General features: G+C 39.5%; 1 non-coding gene across 1 annotated transcript; it reads right to left on the bottom strand.

Annotated features, from left to right (window-relative positions):
- Window positions 1-3,706: 3,706 nt before the first annotated feature.
- On the bottom strand, window positions 3,707-3,813 carry LOC127117149 (small nucleolar RNA R71). The gene has a single exon (XR_007801908.1). It is a non-coding gene; the product is annotated as a small nucleolar RNA R71 (small nucleolar RNA).
- Between the last annotated feature and the right edge of the window lie 3,545 nt (window positions 3,814-7,358).

Below are 7,358 nucleotides of genomic sequence, written 5' to 3'. Positions count from 1 at the left end.
GAAGTATTTTAAAATAATTAAAAATATGCACAAAAACATTTAATTTATGAAGAATATCAAAAATATTCCAAAAAAAATTTTAATTCAAAATATGGAAGAGAAAAATATTTAAAGATTTTTGGAGAAAGTCCCATATTTTTTGGATTAAAAATGAAATTTCTATGAATTAAACAAAATAGATGGATTAAATGAAAAATCAGAAAATAAAAATAAATTCAAAAAACTAAGGGCCATCAGATCTCTCTAATTAATTTAGGCGGAAGATCTGATGGCCAAGCGCGCGCTTATATCATGTTCTATAGTCAACGCGTGTACACGCATGGTAATCAGGAGCGAGGGCCATGATGAAAATGTAGATATGAGACTAGAAGGCCTGGGATGTTCCAGCGTATCATCGAAGCCCTAGCTCCGATCATCTTCTCCGGTGGACCTCACCGGACTGGTCCACCTTCAACCACCACCAAGATACAAAGTAAGGACATCATTTTAAAGGAAAAATGCTTAGGAGCTCGAATTTGGCCTCAATTTCTTCCAATTCCAAGTATATTGAAAGATACATGGATTTGAATTTTTAGGATCATGAATTGAGTTGCTTCGATTTGACCTCAAAGCAACTTAATCTTGTTGCCTACATTGGTAGGACTTCAGCCAACCAACAATCAAGAAAAATAGTTGAGAAATGAGGGAGAATCGAAGAAGAGAAGTTTGAGAAAATTCACCTTCGGGTAGCTTCAATTTGGCTTGATCTTGATCTAAATTCACTTGGTCCTTCCTCCTCTTACTTGCAGTGACCAATTGAGATGAAAAAGGGAATGAATCCTTGGAGTTTGAATCTCAAAACAGAAGGTGAAATTCAAACTCGATTTCAAAGAAATCCTCAAGGTATTCTATGGTGTAGGGTTCATAAATGGTTTGGCAAGGCTTGGGTATTGTGTGTGTGCTGATCTTAAGGCAATGCAATGGTATATATAGGCTATGGAATTCAGTTTTGCACACTTTGAAATTTTGGCCAAAAATAGAAAAATTGGTGCATGGATGCATGGGTGTGGATTTGGGCCCAACCTATGATGTAATCCCACTCTAATTTGTGCATAAGGGATACTGAAATTATCACATGTAAGCATGCAAAGATAAATTATCACTTCAATTCAAAACTTTCCAAAATAAATCCAACAAATGAACCATACGCAAGTCCCTCAACTCTTGTCCAAATGAAGTGATCTTGGACTCTTTGGAAAGGTGACATCAAGGGGAACAACTTTTATGTAGAACACATTTTTATTTTGAGCTTGGATCATGATGAATTTTGAGGTGGAAGTTGGAGAAATCAAACATAGTCGAAAATTTTCTAAGTACAAAGTCAAATGGCCATTTCTTCCAACTTGAATAACTTTTGCTATGAGATTCAAATGGAAAAGGTTCTTTCACCAAAGTTGTAATTCTTTCATCCCTTTTCCATTTAGTCACAAATTTGACCTCATTTGGATTTGGCATGAGGGATTTATGCATTTTAGAAGTTGAGGAAAATTGCCTGTTTAATTGTAATGGCTAATAACGCGAAAATGTATCGTATTTTTGGCTCCATATGCATTGCTTTTTACTCTATTAACACTTATTATTACACAGTATTTTAAGTTTATTGCAGGTATTTATGGATTAAAAGGTTTACCGCAAGAAAAATGGAAAATAGAAAAAAGGAAAGAAAAAGACAAGAAAGAGAAGAAAATGAGGTTTCCAAAAGGATAATGGGCCACCAAAGCAAATGGGCTTGTGGCGCCAATTATCCAAAGAGTGTGGTGCCCGCCACATTGGGCCAAGAGGGAGGTGGCGCCTGCCACCAACCCTTGAGAAGTGGAAAACGGTTTCTACAAGAGTGGCATTCGCCACTCATTATGAAGCTAGGGTTGTGGCAACCCCCACAACCTAGTCTTCCTATTTTTCCTCCACTTTTTTAGCCACGATTTCCACTACTTTTGCTACAAATGAGGAATATGGAAAGGATTTAAAAAAGACCTCTCAGACTTGCAACGGATCTCTCTCTTCTTGTAGTTTTCAAGTTTACGCTTAATATTGTTCAACACTATTTTTTCTTTTAGTTTTTTTAGGCAGTTTTCTTACCATTGTAAAAGTGATAGTTTCTCCACATCGGGGACTATTACGGTTTATTATTTTTTACACATTTGGGATTCAAGTGTAAGGGTTATTCATTGCCAAAGCCTGCCAGAATTATTTTAATCAAAGATTCAAGATTCAGTTCTAGTTCTTAAATTGCAATCTAGGTTTTATTTTGATTACTGTTTTATTTATTTATGCCTTATTGCATGTTTACTTCCCCAATCAACATGTCTGTTACCATATTCATGTCCGGCTAAACCCTTAGGTATAGGTATGTAAAGACCGTCGAAATGACGTGATTCAATAAATAATTGGTGTTAGTTTTTATAAAACTTATTTTTCCGGTGTTTAGTTTCTTATTTTAATCAAACTGTTTTTCGTACGAGAGTACAAAACAAACTAAGGTTTCGGTCAACAAGAACGAGAGTTTGAGATTTTAACCAGATAGCTGAAACTAGGCATTAATCCTAAACACAATGAGAGTGCTTTAGGATTAATTAGACTTTATTTATATTCAAAAATTACTTTTAAATTCAAAATGAGACCGCGAGAGCCAAGCAGTCTGGTTTAGGAGTATGGCCAGAGTCAATAAAAATGAGAGTGTGAGACTAAGTCCTTTCTATAAATAATTTCTACTGAAGTATATTTTAACCAATAAGGTTACACCAACTATCTATCGAATCCCCAAAATTTGATATATTACATACCGATATCCCCCATATCTCATATCTTATTTCTATTTACGTTATAGTTATTTCTCTTCATCCCTCCAATCTTAAGAACAATCATTAGCCTTAGATTTACATAGTAACATTAGACCACGATACGTTCGATTATTAGTCCTTGTGGGTTCGATAATCTTTAAAACTACACGATAGGATTGTGCACTTGCAGTCACGATTCACATAGACTTACTAAGTCGCGATCAAGTTTTTGTCGCCGTTGTCGAGGACTAATTTAGTCGATATCGTAACTCTAGTATTACCCAGTATAGACTAAGGTAAACAATTCTTTTTCCCTTTCTACATTTGTCGAGTGTATGCCAAGTACTCTTTCTCAAGGCGAGAAATTAAAGCTAGCATTCGACGAACCCGAGCGTTATCTTAGATTAGAACGCCGAATACGAGACTTGATATGGGAACATCGTATCAAACTAAATCTTCCTAACCTTAACATTCCTACTTCTGAATCAGTTGTTCAACCAGAGATGGCCGAACTAGTGCATATCCGTCCTCTTAAGTATTATGCAATCCCTTCACAGGATGGACCTCATACCAACATCGCTGCCCCTACGATCGAAGCCAATAATTTTGAGCTAAAACCCTCACTGTTGTCAGTCGTATAGCAAAACCAGTTTTCAAGTAGTCCCACGGAGGACCCAAACCTACACTTGTCAGTATTTTTGCAATACACAGACAGAGTGAAAGCGAATGGTGTCAGCTCAGAAGCTATAAGTCTCTGTCATTTCCCGTTTTCATTAAGAGATAGAGCTAGAGCTTGGCTCCAGTCTCTACCATCCAACTCTGCCACTACGTGGAACGAGTTGAAGAAAGTCTTCTTAGCCCGATATTTCCCACCTAGTAAGACGGCTATGCTAAGAGCCCAAATAAACGGGTTTAAACAAAAGGATAATGAATCACTTTTTGAAGCTTGGGAGATATACAAAGACATGATGAGGTTATGCCCACATCATGGTCTAAAAGAATGGTTGATCATTCACACCTTTTATAACGGTCTCTTGTACAATATAAGATTGATAATAGACGCCACCGCAGGTTGCGCACTGATGGATAAATCATACAACGAGGCCTATCAACTCATCGAAAGTATGGCTCAGAATCATTACAAATGGGGAAGAGAAAGAACCTTTGTAGAGAAACCTCAACCGAAGGGCAGCATGTACGAATTAAGCAGTCTTAACCATGTCAACGCCAAGGTAGATGCCCTGGCCCCAAAGATAGACAGCTTGACCATAACACCAGCGGGCACCGTGGCTGCCGTAGCACCAAACTGTGAGATATGTGTAGTTCAAGGGCATACTGCCACAGAATGTCAACTCTTGACAGGAACCTCCACTCACCAGGTGAACTATGCTCAAGGAAACCCCTACTCAAATACCTATAACCCAGGTTGGAAGAACCATCCTAACTTCTCGTACAAAAATAATAATTCATTGTATGCACCTAACCAAGCACCTGTTGCACCACCAGGATATCAAAAAGCTACCACAAATACTCAAAATGCTCCTAGGAAATCAAACTTAGAAGTAATGATGGAAAACTTTATAGCTACCCAAGCCCAAACAAATAAAGATTTCTTAAATTAAAACATACACACCAGTGAGCAAATCAAGCAGTTAGCAAACAAGGTAGACGCATTAGCCACCCATAACAAAATGTTGGAAACAAAAATCTCACAAGTGGCTCAACAACAAGCACCTACCGCTGCTCCTGCAGGCACATTTCCTGGACAACCGCAACCAAACCTGAAAGGTCATACAAATGATATTATACTACGAAGTGGGATAGAACTAGACGGACTGACCGACCCTAGAACTCAAAACCCATCCATGCATCAAGACCCAGGTAAGGTAACTAAGAAGGAAGACGAAAAGAGGAAGATAAAAACGAAGAGGCCGTAGAGAAAGAAGAACCTTTTGTGCCTCCACCACTGTATAAACCCCCTATCCCTTATCCTCAAAGACTTGTTAAATCTAAAAGTGTAGGGAAATTTGAAAAATTCGTAGAGCTTCTAAAACAATTGAATATCACAATACCCTTTACATAAGCCATCACTCAAATGCCCTCATATGCTAAGTTTCTCAAAGAAATCTTTGCTAACAAGTAGAAAGTTGAGGATAATGAAACTGTTACACTTACTGCTGAGTGTAGCTCCATAATACAAAAACAATATGTCTCCTAAGCTGAAAGACCCAGGTAGTTTCACCATACCCTGTGTAATCGGAAAGTTTGTAATCGACAAAGCTTTATGCGACTTAGGAGCCGGTATTATTTTAATGCCCTTCTCCATATGTGAAAGGCTAAAACTGGGAGAACTAAGACCTACGAGGATGTCCATACAACTTACAGACCGATCTGTTAAATTTCCCGTAGGTATGCTAGAAAACATTCTGGTGCACATATGACAATTCTATCTTCCTACTGATTTTATAATCATGGATATAAAAGAGGATTCCAACATCTCTATCATATTAGGAAGACCATTCCTAGCCACAGCCGGAGCTATCATAGATGTTAAAAGAGGCAAGCTAACCTTCGAAGTTGGTGAGGAAAAGGTCGAATTCATTTTGACGCAATTCCTAAAGGCACCAGCTATAGACGACACTTGTTCTCTACTAGATGTCATCGATGAATGCATAAGAGAGATGGAGAATGAACAACCATCATACTCCTAAATACTGAAAATTCCAAGGCCTCCTACTTTTGAAGATGAAAGTTTAAGTGAGGAATACCTAGATGAAAACCTAAGCAAATGCCTAGCACTAACGCCCGATCATATGCCTTGCCCAAAGAAACCGGCCCTAGAACTTAAGACGTTACCCAAAAATCTAAGGTACGAATTCCTAGACACTGAACTTGAGCGACCTGTAATCGTAAATGCAGACTTAGGACAGATAGAGACCGAAAAGCTTCTACACATTTTGAGAAAATACCCAACTCTTTAGGCTACAATATCTCAGATCTAAAAGGAATAAGCCCTTCCATATGCATGCATCACATAATGCTAGAGGAAGACAGTAAGACCTCTAGAGAACATCAAAGAAGGATAAATCCCATTCTGAGTGATGTAGTAAAGAAAGAAGTGCAAAAGCTGTCAGAAGCAGGTATTATCTACCCGATATCCGATAGCCGATGGGTCAGCCTAATACATGTCGTACCAAAGAAGGGAGGCGTCACAGTTGTTAACAATGAAAAAGGAGAATCTATAGCACAAAGAGTAGTTATTGGAAGTAGAATGTGTATTGACTATTGTCGCATCCGCGAAAAACAACCGGCGGGAAAAACAAACAAACAGAGCCGCCACCGTGCGTTATTTATCCCAAAGGAGGGAAAGGAAACGCTCGAAGTAAACCTGGAAAGGAAATGGTCTTACGACCGGAGATTCCAAGGATCGGGAGTCGGTTATGCGAAGGGAAGGTATTAGCACCCCTACGCATCCATCGTACTCGATGGGATCCACGCTCCGAAAGAATAGAAGAAAGGTTGCTAGATAACTGCTCAAAGAATGCACGCACACATGGAAGGAAACACAGAGAGACGGAAGAAGATAACTCGGCAAGATGTCGTATCCTGGGCCTACGTAGTCTGTCAGACACAGACATCAGAGTCGACGTAGTTCGGGACAGGGGGAACGTGCTCGCTAGGATGTCGCATCCCATGCATACGTATCTTCTCTAACCATAGAAGAATCAGAGCACTCGTAGCTCGGCTAACGCACGCCAAACAAAACACAACAGGAAACCGACTGCCAATCGCTGGACTTACGTCAGACTCCACACAAGCAGGCAAACAGGGAAACCGAACGCCAATCGCTGGACTTACATCAGACTCTGAACCAACAAACACACACAAAGGGTTGAAAAAGAAAAAGGGCGCCCGGAGAGATCTACTCATCTCCTGCCTACGTACCTCATCTGGTATGAGGATCAGGGCGACGTAGTTCCCCTTAACAGGGGAGAAATTTCTATCCTAACCAGAGACTGGGAAATGACAGACTAGAAGGGAGACTGACTCGAGCCTAATAGTTATCATGTAATCCACAATAATCCTAGGTTGAGGTTTCTAACAAGAGTTTGACTCACACAGGCAGTGAGTCAACTCAAGTCTATCTCTACGTACATCAACTTCCTCAAAAGTTGATCATACGACCCCTATAGAAAGGAGATAAGAAGCAAAGCAAATAAACATCAAAAGCAGTCAGCACACACTATACACAATCAATAGGCTCAATCAAGGTTAGGATTTAGTCAAGGGGTCATATCGACCTTGACAAACAAACCAACTGGAAATGGGTGTTTTGAGCTCTTAACCCTAACATTGAGAGTTAGGGTGAAGCAGATGAAATGGGAATGAGGGGTGTGCCTCATAGCTCCTATCCATGGCCTGGGAGAGCTTTAATCAATAGAAAGTGTGGGAGTTCAGAATGTAGGAACTCTTCTCCACATGACTGACACTACAAGATTTTTGGTTTTTATTCACAATGCATCAACACAGGGTGTGTGA

The sequence above is a fragment of the Lathyrus oleraceus genome, chromosome 1, assembly GCF_024323335.1.
Source record: "Lathyrus oleraceus cultivar Zhongwan6 chromosome 1, CAAS_Psat_ZW6_1.0, whole genome shotgun sequence".
Taxonomy (NCBI): Eukaryota; Viridiplantae; Streptophyta; class Magnoliopsida; order Fabales; family Fabaceae; genus Lathyrus; species Lathyrus oleraceus.
This window is presented reverse-complemented; position numbering and strand designations above follow the sequence as displayed.